The 15,157-nt window shown below is 34.4% G+C and overlaps 1 pseudogene; it reads left to right on the top strand.

Annotated features, from left to right (window-relative positions):
- The first annotated feature begins 246 nt into the window (after positions 1 to 246).
- Positions 247 to 15,157, top strand: part of LOC109434129 (large ribosomal subunit protein uL4) — a 53,327-nt pseudogene continuing 38,416 nt past the window's right edge.

Here is a 15,157-nt window from a genome sequence, read left to right as displayed (position 1 = left end):
AAAGAAATTTATTAAAAAATATTGAATTTATATGGCAGAATAAATGTGTATAAACATACAAATCAACTTAAAAAAAAGAGCAAAGAGAAGAGACTTAGGAAATTTGCTCCATTAGATAATAAGACATACTATTAGACGGGACCACATAAAACTGTTATTTTTGTAGGTCAAAAAATGATTTAATATTAGCAATTTTCCATGATTTAAAGTGTAAAATGTCATGATTTAAGGAAACCTGTGTAATTGATGGAAGAACAGAGATGGGTGCATGGATGCAGCCGGGAGCTCACTGCCCTGGATGCAGCCTGGAGCTCACTGCCCTGGATGCAGCCGGGAGTTCACTGCCATGGATGCAGCCGGGAGCTCACTGCCATGGATGCAGCCGGGAGCTCGCTGCCATGGATGCAGCCTGGAGCTCGCTGCCATGGATGCAGCCTGGAGCTCGCTGCCATGGATGCAGCCTGGAGCTCGCTGCCATGGATGCAGCCAGGAGCTCACTACCCTGGATGCAGCCGGGAGCTCACTGCCATGGATGCAGCTGGGAGCTCGCTGCCATGGATGCAGCCGGGAGCTCGCTGCCATGGATGCAGCCTGGAGTTCACTGCCCTGGATGCAGCTGGGAGCTCACTGCCCTGGATGCAGCCTGGAGCTCGCTGCCATGGATGCAGCCGGGAGCTCACTGCAGTCCTGAGAGAGGATTCAGGCTACAGGTACACTCTATGTGGCCCCAAGCATTCCTGCTTGAGTGATCAATATATGAAATGGCTGAACCCAATGATTGGGACATAGATCTCAGGGCAAAGACTGAATACAGAAGTTCTAAAACTGTGGTCTAGCAGACCTCACTGCCAGGCAGAAAACAAAGCCAAAGAGCCTGGCTGCCTCCCCCTACCTTCCCAGAGCTCAGCACCCTGTACCCTCCCAGAGCTAACAGCAGGCCCTAGAAAAAATTGAAGCGGTGTTGGGTTAAAGAGTAGAATATCTACAGTCTTGAGAACTAGACAGAGAGTTCCTGAGTGGCAGACGCACACTACGGTTATTCTCAGTGACAAAGGTGGAGATATAGGGGCAAGGCAACTTTGTCTGGCAGTTGCCATTATTTGGAGGAGAACAAAGCCACAGACTTACCAGCATCCTCTCTCAGCCCACCCCATCCTCACCTTTTGTGGCTGATTCCAGTGGGTGCACCCAGGGCCACTAGGCAGCATAGCTCTGCATCTGGCTGCAGGGTCACCACTGGGATTTCAGGGACTCGGAACCCCATCACCCACCATATTCTCCTACAGGCATAGTGCCCTGAGACTGAGGAAACCTGGTCACAGAGGAGATGCTGACCTCCCCAGGGAATCTTCTATCATGAGAAGCTGGAACACAGCAAAAGAAGATAAAAATGCTCCAGTGCTACCTACGGGAAAACAAAAGAAAGACCTCTTAGTGTCAATCTGCTGCAGAATTCATTCCTGTAGAAACCTAGGAAGAGAAATAATCCATCAATTACCAGGAATAATTAGGTAACAAGATAGCTCAGAAAGAGTCAGCTCTCCAGAAACCAAACTTAAAGACATGGAAATATATGACTTAAATGACAGAGAATTCAAAATTTCACTTCTGAAAAAACTCAATGAGATGCAAGAAAGGCAGTTTAATGAACTCAGAAATTAAATCAAAGAACAAAATGGATACTTTACCAAAGAGATTGATTTTTTTTTAAAAAAATGGAAATTCTGGAGCTGAAGAACTTAATAAAAAATGAAGAATCAAACAGCGAGCTTAGGAAATAGAGCTGATGAGATGGAAGAAAGAATTAGTGAAATCAAAGATAGAAATCTGGAAATAATGTAAATGAAAGAAGAGAGAGACTTGAGAGTTAAAAGAAATGAAAGAAATCTGTAAGAACTATCTGACTTCATCAGAAAGAGCAATACAAGAATAATGGGTATACCAGAGGAAGAAAGGGACAGAGAGCCTATTCAAACAAATAGTCAAAGTTCCCAAACCTATGGAAAGAACTTCAAATCTAAGAAGTAAACAGAACACCTAATTATCTCAATCCTTATAAGTCTTATCCAAGCCTTATTGAAGCAGTCAAAAATTAATGACAAAGAAAGAATTCTCAAGGCAGCCAGGAAAAAGAAGACAGTAACCCACAAAGGAAAGCCCATTAGATTATCATCACATTTTTCAGCAGAAACTCTACAAGCTAGGAGGGAGTGCAATCAAATGTTGAAAGAGAGAAATCACTGGCCAAGAATAATATATCCAGAAAAATTATCCTTTAGATATGAAGGAGGAATAAAGACATTTCCAGATATACAGAAGCTGAGGGAATTTTCCACAAGGTCTGCATTACAAGAAATACTGAAGGGGGTTATTTTACCTGAAACAAAAAGACAAAAGAATACAAAACTATGAGTAAGATGACTAAAAGACAGACAGAATCAGGAAATAACAACCCCTACTCAGAATAAGAAATATAACATAAAGAGTAAAGGAGATAAAAAAATAAAAAAGGAAAAGAGAAGAAGAAAACAATTTGCTACTGCAACTTGGAAATGAACTCACAGCATAAATAAGGATAATTTATGACAACAAAAACATAAAAGAAGAGGGGGTAAATGTCTGAATTTGCAAAAGGGAATGGAAGTAAGATACATGCTGAATAAAAAGGACTACTGTGTATATGAAACTTTTATATAAACTTAATGGTAACCACTCCAAAAAAAAAGTACAGAACTGAGACACATACATTAAAAAAAAGGAAAACAGATGAAAAATTATAGAATGCCACCAAACTAAAATAATAGACAGAAACACAAAAGCAGAGAAACAATGGAGACACTGCGTTACCAGAACACCAAAGATAAAATAGCTATAGGAAATTCTCATATACCAATAATCATCCTAAATGTAAGTGGACTGAACTCACCAATAAAAAGGCACAGCGTAGCAGATACGATAAAAAAGTAAAATCCAACCATATGCTGCCTCCAAGAGACACATCTCGGCTGCAAGGATAAATATAGACTCAAAGTGAAAATGATGCTCCAAGCAAATGGCATCCAGAGAAAAGCAGGTGTAATCATACTTATATCTGACAAAATAGACTTCAGGATAAAAAAGGTAACAAGAAACAAAGATGGACATTTCATAATGATAAAGGGGACAACACAACAAGAAAACATATATCAATATATATGCTCCCAATCAGGGAGAACTAAAATATATAAAGCAACTACTCACTTCTATTAAAGTAGAAAAGGAAGAAACTGGAAAAACGCAATTACAGTAGGGGACCTAATATCCCATTGAAAGCTATGGATAGATCATCCAAACAGAAAATCAATAAGGAAATATCAGCCTTAAATGACACATTAGTCCAAATGGTGATAACTGACATTTACAGAGCCTTTCATTCCAGAATACCAGACTATACATTCTTTTCTAGTGCACATGGAACATTCTCAAGGATAGACCATATGTTGGGACACAAAACTAGCCTCAACAAATTTAAGAAGATTGAAATCATACCAAGCATATTCTCCAACCACAATGCTTTGAAATTGGAGATCAACTGCAAAAATAAAGTGGGAAAACACACAAATATGTGGAGATTAAACAGCATGCTACTAAAGGACGGCTTTAGTAGGGTCAAAGAAGAAACAAATGGAGATATCAAAAGATACATAGAAACAAGTAAAAATGAAAATGGAACATATCAACATTATTGGGATACTGTACAAGCAGTAATAAGAGGGAAATTACAGGCCTATCTCAATAAACAAAAATCCTAAATAAATAGCCTAACCTTCAATCTTAAAAAACTAGAAAAAGAGCACATGAAACCCAAACTTAGCAGAAGGAAGGAAATAATAAAAATTAGAGCAGAACTAAATGAAACAGAGAACAAACAGACAATAGAAAAAAATTAATGCAACAAAGAGTTGGTTCTTTGAAAAGATAAATAAAATTGACAAACCCCTGGCTAGACTCACTAAGGAAAAAAGAAAAAAGACTCAAAAAAGCAAAATCAGAAACGAAATAGGAGAACTTATGACAGATATCACAGAAGTACAAAGGCTCATACTATGAAGGACTGTATGCCACAAAATTCAATAACCTAAAAGAAATGGACAAGTTCTTAGAAATATATAAACTTCCTAGACTGAATCACAAAGAACTGGAAAATCTAATTAAAATGATAAACAGTATGGAAATTGAAACAATCATCCAAAACCTCCCCAAAAGAAAATACCAGGACCAAATACCTTCACTAGTGAATTCTACCAAACATTCAAAGATGACTTAAAACCTGTCCTTCTCAAACTCTTTCAAAAAATTGAAGAAGTGGCAATAAGTCCTAACACATTTTATGAGGCCAACAGTACCCTGATACCAAAACCTGGTAAAAATAACACACACAAAAAGAAAACTACAGACCAACATCTCTGATGAATATAGATGTAAATATCTTAAACAAAATACTAGCAAATTGAATACAGCAATACAGTAAAAAGATTATATGTCATCCAAATTGGGAATGAAGTCAAATTGTCACTTTTTGTAGGTAACATGATTCTTTATATAGAAAACCCTAAAAACTCCACTAAAAACTATTAGAAGCAAAATACAAATACAGTAAAGTAGCAGGACACAAAATCAATGTGCAAAAGTCCATTGCATTCTTGTATACTAACAATTAAACTCCAGAAAAAGAAATGAAAAAAATTCCTTTAGCAATTGCAACAAAAAGAATAAAATACCTGGGAATAAACTTAACAAAGGATGTGAAGGACCTATACCCTGAAAACTACAAGACATTATTAAAATAAATTGAAGAAGATACAAAGAAATGGAAAGATATTCCTTGTTCATGGATTAGAAGAATCAACATAGTTAAAATGGCCATAAAACTCAAGTAATATACAGATTCAATGCAATCCCCATCAAAATCACAATGACATTTTTTCAAGATATAGAGCAAAAAATCATCAGATTTGTATGAAAGCACAAAAGACCCCAAATAGTTAAAGCAGTCCTGGGAAATAGAACATGGCCATAGGTATCACATTCTCTGACTTCAATTTATACAACAAAGCAACAATAATCATAACAGCACGGTATTGGTGGACAAACAGACACACAGACCAATGGAATAAAACTGAGAACCCAGAAATGAATTCAGATATATATGAACAGATAATGTTTGACAAAGGAGTCAAAAACATACAATGGAGAAAAGAAAGCCTCTTGAATAAATATTGCTGGGAAAATTGAAAAGCCACATGCAAAAGAATGAAATCATGTACCAAAATCAACTAAAATATGGATCAAAGATGTAAATATAAGACCTGAAACAGTAAATTGCATAGAAGAAAACATAGGTACTAAACTCATGGACCTTGGGTTCAGAGAGGGTTTTATGAATTTGACCTCAAGGCAAGAGAAGTAAAAGCAAAAATAAATAAATGGGACTATATCAAACTGAAAAGCTTCTGCATAGCAAAAGAAACAATTAAAAAAAAAAAAAAAAAAAAAAAGAGGCAATCATACGAATGGAAGATATCTGCAAACAACACCTCCGATAAGGGGCTAATATCCAAAATATGTAAAAAACTCATACAACTCAACAACAAAAAAACAAGCTATCTAATTTAAAAATGGGCAGAAGACATGAACAGACACTTCTCCCAAGAAGACATACAAATAGCCAACAGATATACGAAAAAATGCTCAACTTCACTAGCTATTAGGGAAATACAAATCAAAACCACAGTGAAATATCACCTCACACCTGTTAGAATGGCTATTATCAGTAAGACAAGTATTGGAGAGGTTATGGGGAAAAAAGAACCTTCATACACTGTTGGTGGAAATGTAAATTGGTACAGCCACTATGAAAAACAGTATGGAGTTTCCTCAAAAAAATTAAGAATAGAATTACCATACGATCCAGCAATCCCTCTTCTGGTTATCCACCAAAAAAATCTGAAAGCATTTATCAGTAAAGATATATGTACCCCTATGTTCATTGCAGCATTATTTACGGTGGCCAAGACATGCAAACAACCAAAGTGTCCTTTGATAGATGATTAGATAAAGAAGATGTGATATATATATATGATGCAATATTACTTGGCCATAAGAAGAGGTGAAATACTGTCATTTGCGACAACATGGATGGATCTTGAGATTATCATGCTAAGCAAAATAACAAGAGAGAAAAAGTCGAGAACCATGTGATTTCACTCATATGTGGAATATAAAACTGAAAGCAACAAAGAAACAAGACAAAGAAACAAAAACTCATAGACACAGACAACAGTTTAGTGGTTACCAGAGGGTAAGGAGGGAGGGAGGGTGAAGGGGGTCAAATATATGGTGATGGAAGGAGAACTGTCTCTGGGTGGTGAGCACACAATGTAATATATAGATGACGATAGAATTGTACACTTGAAACCTATATAATTTACTACCGTGTTTCCCCGAAAATAAAACCTAACCAGACAATCAACTCTAATGCATCTTTTGGAGCAAAAATTAATATAAGACCTGGTATTATATTATATTATATTATATTATATTATATTATATTATATTATATTACATTACATTATATTAGACCTGGTCTTATAGTAAAATAAGACTTGGTCTTATGTTAATTTTTGCTCCAAAAGATGCATTAGAGCTGATTGTCCGGCTTGGTCCTATTTTTGGGGAAACACAGTAATAAATGTCACCCCAATAAATGTAATAAAAATGTAAAAAATAAAATTCAAATGCATAAATCAGTAATTATGAATCTATTTTAAAGGGCACCAATGGGTAAAGATGTATCTGTGACAATAGCAATATAAAGGAGGAAGGATGGAGATGTGAAGAAAGAGTGTTTGTATACTATTGAAACTCAGATGATATTATTCGAATTGATATTATTGCTGTTAAGTTTAAGATAGTAATTGTAATCCCCAATGTAATCACTAAAATTTTTTTTTAAATATACAGAAAAGTAAAAAAGAGAATCAAAATGGTACACTACAAAAATCAACTAAATAGAAACAAAAGGCAGCAATGAAAAAATGAAGAATAAAAAACATGTTTGCTATACAGAACAAATAGCTAATTGGCAGCTATTGAGCTATTTAGCTATTGAGTGAATAAATCCTTTCTTATCAGTAATTAAATGTAAGTGGGTTAAACTTTCCTATTAAGAGGGAAAAATGGGTAGGTTGGATTAAAAAATGCAAAATGGTGGAGTAGGAAAATCTAGGAATTGATCCCTCCAACTAAGCAACCATTGCAGTGGAAAAACCACTTGGAATCCAGTATAAACAGGAAATTCGGAGTTATAGAATTGCTTTTTGAGGTCATGATAGTTTTAGAAATATATACTGATAATGGTTACACAACATTATGAATGTATGAATGCCACTGAATTGTATACTTACAACGGTAAACTTTGTGTTATATATATTTTACCACAATAAAAAATCCATGTAAGACAATAATGCCCATTTCATATATATGTAAACAAATAGTTACTCATTAGAATTGTCATCTTTGAAGTAAGGGAGAGCTACATGAGAGAAACGCGTAAGTTGAAAAGAAAATGAATGAATAACAGGAGAGTGCCCCAATGAGGACCAATAGTGAATTATGGACTATGAAACAAGGAATGTTAAACTGAATTCTGCACCTGACGTCTGAAAGAAAACAAAAAACAGCAAAAATTTCTGAGTGAGCCAAATTACGAACTGTCATTTTGAATCTAAGAAAACCATGTTTACCCTCATCTATCACCCCGCTCCCCCCTTACCCTCTGGTAACCACTATTGCTAACTATTGTCACCCCAATAAATTTTAATTTAAAAACATAAGAAATCAATAAAACTGAAAAAAAAAAGAAAGAAAAGCCCATGTGTTCCTCTGGTTTACAATACTTGTGTATTATATCATCTCTGATCTTGAGAAACAAAAATAAATGTATTCTAAAGTGACAAAATACATTTTACTGAATGACAACTTCATGACACTATTCTTACACTGATGAATTAGTCCCCCTCCTCTTAATTCTTATAGTACCTTTTATTTATAATGTTTGTGATTGGCTAAAGATGGCCAAAAATACATTGACTCCTCCTATCAAGAGATGGACTTAAGTTCCCTTCCTTTTGAATATGGACTGGCCTGTGACAGCCCTGACCTGTAAAGACAGTGGAAGTGACACTGTATGAATCCCAAGGTCAGGTTACAAGCTTTGTAAGGTTCCACCTTTGTTCATTGGAACACCTCTCTGTATCCCAGCTGAGTCAGCCTGCAGCTCTGCCAGTCATGCTGGCCAAGACTTCAGCTGAATACCACAAAGTGATCCCAGCCATATGAAAGAATTCCCAGTCAAGCCCAGTCTGAATGCTTAACCTGCAATACTGTGACATACAATCAGAACAAATTGTTTAAAACCACTAAGTGTTGGCCTAATTTGTTATGCAGTAATAGATAACCATGACATCCTTGTAGTGAAATTGTTTATGCTAATTTTTTACTGTAATTTATATTACAGACTTAAATATATGTCTATGTAGAAAAACAAACTTTTGCTACTCTTGCTAACTTAAATGTCATTTATTTAGTCAATACTTTGATCATCTTCTCTAGGCCAGATCTGTGCGAATACTACAAAAATGAAATGCCGCACAAAGGTGTCATGTCCTTTTGCCGTGTATGAAAGGTAAGTATATTTCTCATCCTTGTCTTTCAGTATTACTGTCCCCCTCCCTCTAGACAATTTCTGTTAGTTTCTTATTGTTCTCCCACATATGGCCTGTGCCTATATTACATTTACATTAATCTATTTTTATTTACACAGATACACATATGTGACCACATACTCTTCAATTAACAAAATGTCTTCTAGATAAATTCACATCATCATATAAAGAATTTCCTTGTCCTTTTTCATGGACTTATGTAAGCAATGCCCAGATGTAACTATAATTTATTAGACCCATTCCATATTGTTTCTAGTTATTTGCCAAGAACGTTCATGCAGCTTTACATATAATAGCCAGGAACTGGAAAAACCTAAGTATTTCAATAAAAGGACAGGTAAGCAAACTGTGATGCAGTCTCTTTGAGACACATTTACATTTTTCTTGATGAAATAACTAAAAGTACAATATCTGGGTGATAAGGTACTTGTATTTTGTTTTGTTTTTAACTTTACAAGAAGTTTTAAACTGTTCTCCCAAGTGGTTATACACATTTACTCTCCCATTATCATGTGCGAGAATTCCAGTTGCTTCATATACTCATGAAAGTTTAGTATTCTCTGTCTTTTTAACGTTAAACTGATGACTGTTAAGTACTAGACATTGTAGTTTTAATCTCATTTCAGATGACTGACAATGCAGAGCATATATCAGAGCTTATTGGTTACTGATATATCTTTTGTTAAATGTTCAAGTTTTGCCCTAGTCTTTATTGGATTGTTTTCTTATCGTTTGTCATTGGATTTATATATGTGTGTGTACAAATATATATGGATATATATATATATATATATATATATATATATATATATATATATATATGGTGAATTGGATTGTGTGGTTTTCAAATGTTAAAGTATTAATATCTGAAAATCATCAATGTTCCTGGATATTATCTATTTTGTATAGTGCTGGATTTAATTTGCTAATATTATGTAAATGATTTTTACATTCTGTTCGTGAGACATTTGTATATAATTTTATTTTATTGTAATGTACTTGTTTTATTTGGTATCAGAGTTATGATGGTCTGAAAAAATGACTTAGGAAGTGTTCTATCATTTTCTAACCTGAAGGAGATTTTTGAAAGATTCATATTATTTCTTCCTTAAATACTTGAAAAAATTTACCAGTTAAGCAATCTAAGTCTGCAGTTTTATTTGTGGAAATGTTTTTAAGTACAAGTTCAATTTCTTTATGAGGGGCAGTGCTATTCAGATTTTTCTATCTTTATTTGTTAATTTTACTAAGTTATATCTTATAAGATTTTTGTGTATTTAATTAATTTGTTAGCATAAAGTTGTTCTTAATATCATCTTATCTTTTTAATGCCTATAGTATCTGGAGTGATTTTCCCTCTAAGTCCTGATATTGATACTTTATATCTTCTCTCTTTCTCTCTTTTCTTTTCTTGATTAGTCTACCTAGGAGGTTATCAATTTTATTGAGATTTTCAAAGGACCAACTTTAGGTTTCCTTGATGTTTTCTTACTAATGGTCTAGTTTTTATTTTATTGTGTTTTGCTTTTTGTTATTTTTTTCCTTCTACTTACTTTATTTCTTTTTTTTCTAAATTCCTAAGATAGAAGTTTAGATCATTGACTTTAAATGTCTTCTTTTATAAACATTTTATAATACAAACATTTTATAATATAAAAAAGCTATAAATTTATGTATAAGTACTGCTTTGCTGTATAATACATACTTTAATAAGTTGCTTTTGGGTCATTATTTGGATCAAATGTGATTTTTCTTTACATAAGGATTATTAAAAATACATTGTTAATTTTCAATTATTTGGGGATTTTTAAAGAATTTTTCCTTTTGATTTCTAGTATAATTTCATTATGGCTAGAGAATATACTCTGTTTCAATCCTTTAATTTGTACTGAGATTTGTTTTGTAGTCTATCTATCTTGTATATACTTATCTCAGTGAATTTTCCATGCACACTTGCAAAGAATGTATTCTAAAGTTGTTGCATCTGGTGATCTAAAAAGCTATTTAGGTTAAATTTCTAGATAAAGTTATTCAAAGCTCTGTCTACCTTTTCTATCAAGTATCAAGAGAAGAGTTTTAAAGTTACCAACTGTATTAGTGAATTTGTCTTTCTCCCTTTGTTTCTGTCCTTCATGCATTATGAAATATTTTGTCAGTTGTATGCATATTTAAGATTGTTACTTCTTTTTGATGAATTAGACTTTTTATTATTCTGAAATATCTCTCTTTACTTCTGGTAATACTTCTTGTACTGAAGTCTATTTACTATGATATTAATATAACCACTTCAGTTTTCTTACGATTAGTGTTTTCATGGGAAATATTTTCATCATTTTATTTTTAACTTGTGTGTTTATATTTAAAGTATATCTCTCACAAGCAGCATATAGTTAAGTCTTGCCTTTTAATTCAATCTGGATTTAATTGGTATGACTAATATGATTGGGTTTAAGTCTATCATCTTGCTATTTTTTCTAGTTATCCCATCTGTTCTTTGTTTCTCTTTTTTTCCTTTCCAGCCTTCTTTTTACTGAGTTTTTTTCTTAAGTAACCTATTTTGTCTTAACTATTGGTTACTTTTGCTTTAAAGAAGCAATTATCTTTTAAGGAAATTAAGAAACGAGAATTTCCATTTGATGTCACTTGACTTTAGTCTAAAGAACTTTTGTTAACGTTCATTGTAGTGTAGGTCAGCTAGTAACAAATTCTCTCAACATTGTCTATCGAAAAATGGCACTTATTTGGTTTGATTCTGAGGAATGTTTTTATTAGACATACATTTCTGGGTTAACAATTTTATTTTTCTTTAAACTTTTTAAAGATGTCATTCCATTGTCTTCTGGTTTACGTTGCTCCTGATGACAAGAAGTCAGTGATGAGGCTTATTGCTATTTTACATATATAATGTGTCTTCACCTATGCCTTTCTTTTATTTCCTGATTTAAAATTTAGGTAACACTATGGTTACATGTATTTAATATTTCCAAATAATCACTAGAACCCCAACTACCTTCCAATTAGAAAGTCTAGTAGTTTCCCCTTTATGATGACCCCTCATCCCCAACATAGTGGACATGTGGTCCAATGACCCTAGAGGTTTACTCATTCCAAAGGGAGGACTTGGTCATTTTCTAATATCAGGCATAGAAGAATATACAATTTCATCAGTTTACCATTGTTATTTTAATCATTATTACCCAGTGTTGGTCTTAAAGCTTAGTGCTGCATCTTGCCTTGCTGCTTGTGTATTTTGTAGCAACACAAGTCCAGGTTTCCATACAGACACGATAGTTATTTAAGAGAGAATAATTCCATACCTTCAGCACTAAATTCAGTCAAGCCTGCTTTACACCTCAATGTTTCAGAGTCAGCTCTTCTTGTTCATATATGCAATTACTTCCCAGTGTACCAACTGTTCTAGAAAAACTGGCTTAGGCTCTCATTTCAGCATCCAGCATCCCATGGATCCAGAGTCACTGGCCCCAATTCTCCCCCATGATCACTTCCTCTCCTCAGTGGAGCCATTTTTTCCCTTAAGACAATTGACCAGTCCTCCCACTGTGTGTGCACACACTGCGTGTGCTCATGTACAGATGTAGGCTACCCTGCGGATCCAAAAGAAATTGTGTATTCCCATCCAAACTGTAGTTGTAGCTGTTAGAGCTGACAAGTTGTCATTAATCAAAAGATTAATATCAGCCACACTGCCAACACAAACACCCAGATTTTTTTTTTTTTTTAATGAAACAATACATTTTAGAACTCATAGATAGCCGTTCTCATTCTGACCTCCCACTAACTTACAGGTGTTTCCAAATTATATATATGGGGAGAGAGACAGAGAGAGAGAGAGAGAGAGAGAGAGAGAGAGAGAGAGAGAGAGAGAGAGAGAGAGAGAGAGAAAGAGGTGCTTAATAATAGAAGAAATCTCAAAAATGTAATATCAGTGAAATTACATGTTTTAATTTACTAAATGTGTGTTCATCTATGCAAGAATATATTTTTTCAGAAAAGGTACATCACCCTTTGTTACAATATCTCTTGTTTTCAAGAAAAGAGGTATTAATGTAGTTAAATGGCTTATTCAAGTTACATGGTGAAGCAAGGAAACAAACCAAACACCTGCCAATATTCACCAGTGAGCATCCCACGGCCTCAAGTCTGGCCAAATACAGCCATTTATCTTTGCTGCCAGCAGGCTTCTGGAGCTTCTGCACTTACCTCCATCCTCCTGTGAGAACCCTACTTCCTGGCACACGTCTCAGGAACACAGTGTCAGGTCTTCCCTCTGCCAGGATGATTTGGCCCATCCATGGCATCTTGATTGGAACCCAGTGGAAACTTATGAGTCAGTTTTTTAAAAGAAAGAAAAATACCCAGACACAACTGGAAAAAAAAAAAAAAGCACAAAACTTACATTTTGTTCTGTTATCTGGGTTTGTGCCAGATTGGAGGGAACAACTTGCAAATTCTTCTTCAAAAGCTGTCAGAATATTTGCTTTTAGTTTGCTCTGATTCAGCTCTCTGCAAGGAAGACATGTTGCTAGCAGGTGGTTCATCCATAAACTGCCCCTTGCCCAAGGCCAGTCCCCGAGTCACCTTTCAATTCCACTTGACTCGGTTCAAGAAGGGGGTGTTTGTGGTCAGAATGGAATACCATGCAACTCCCGCAGAATCAGTCTATCTTGAACTGCTCAGAGCATGACAACTGGACTTCTCTTCTTCACTCCTAGGTTCGGGTTTATCTCAAAGGCTTTGAACAAAAACAAGTGTTTGGGGGAAAGACACAATTTAGAAAGTGTCCAATCACCAGGTGCTTTCTTTCTTCATGATGAATCAACATAAAAATTTTAAAAAGATGGCATCAGTACCAATCCAAGATATATACTATAAGAAGTGAAAACATAAATGTATCCTCAAATTTTTTGAAGAGTTTATAGTTTTCTATAAATTGTTCTTCTATACCCTATAGCATTGTCTAAAACATTAACAATCACATTTTACTCCTATTGCTGAAAGAATAGATAATAACTTATATGAATTTAAATATATCTATATCAATACATTTAACTATGTTTATCACAAATATTCGATGTATATAATGTTTAATAATAAACTACTGCTAAGAAATACAGGCTTCTTCTTGTATTTGAATTTGAATCAATTAGTTCAGATTTTATTTTATGCAGTGTGGGAGGAGAAAATTTGATCCCAGGGTCTCTGGTTTTCCTGATTATTAGAGGAACTTACATAAATTATATAGTGATTAATACAATACTTGTAAATTCACTTACAAACTAAAGTAACATATTCCATATTAACTGAATAAACAATAGAATGTGTTACATGCTTTTCAGTTGGAAGCTGTGTATCAGGACAATTACATAAAATTTTTGTACTTAATATTGAGCCAAGAAATAGGGAGAATGGTCTATTACTATTGAAGAGATTGGGTAATTACCAGGACTGGTATAAATACAACCATGATTTTTTCCCCCTTTTGTCTATGTGCTCTTTGTTCTCTGAGCTCTTATCTGAGTTCTATATTGTAAATATTCTTACTTTACAAGAAGAGTGCTTTAAAATTCAAAATACTAAATAGTCAAACTGATCCCTTCTTAAGGCTTATTATGTACCACTGCGACTTATAATCTATTTTAAAATTATCCAAGTTTGAATTGTTTGTTTAGATTCTAAGTTTTATTTTTAATTAGTGAAGAAATGCAAATATGAATAAGTCAATGAGATTTTTGTGGAGGAATAGGAGTTCTGAAATGGTGGCGTAAGGATTGATGCAAATCTGCTTCTCCATAAGGTAACAAGGCAATAGCAAAAATCATCAGAATCAAAATTTTTAGAACTCTAGAAAGTAATGAAAGGCTTGCAATGATTAGAGGAGCATTTATTTAAGAAAAACTGTTGAACTTCAGTAAGAACAGGGCTTTGTGACCTATTAACTTGTCCTACTCCATTATTCTCTCAGTAGCTCCTTAAAAGCCTTGAAAACCAGCATTCTTGCAGCCACTAGAAGTGACAGACTTGATTTTGAACTTCTCAGAAACTACCATATCCAGATCAATGTCACTATTTGACTTGACTTGCAGCTCCCTGGAAAAGCCATATTTGCAGTCATTATTTGACTTGACTTGAAGCTTGCTCTTCCAGAAAAAGCCCTATCCCCAGAGTATTTGTTGAAAACAACCTATGGCAATTGTTTAGCATCACAGCTACCTGAGGCTGCAATATCAATTGAGACAAATAAGAGCTTAGCCACAAAGTGAAAAAGGAAGATCTGGGTAATGAGATGTCCATAGGGAACTTTGAAAAGCTGGGACATATTCCTAGGGATATAAAAGTCAACACACATGTATAGGGCCATGTGCATTCCCCAT

Source organism: Rhinolophus sinicus, linkage group LG06 (genome assembly GCF_036562045.2).
Source record: "Rhinolophus sinicus isolate RSC01 linkage group LG06, ASM3656204v1, whole genome shotgun sequence".
Classification (NCBI taxonomy): domain Eukaryota; kingdom Metazoa; phylum Chordata; class Mammalia; order Chiroptera; family Rhinolophidae; genus Rhinolophus; species Rhinolophus sinicus.
This window is presented reverse-complemented; position numbering and strand designations above follow the sequence as displayed.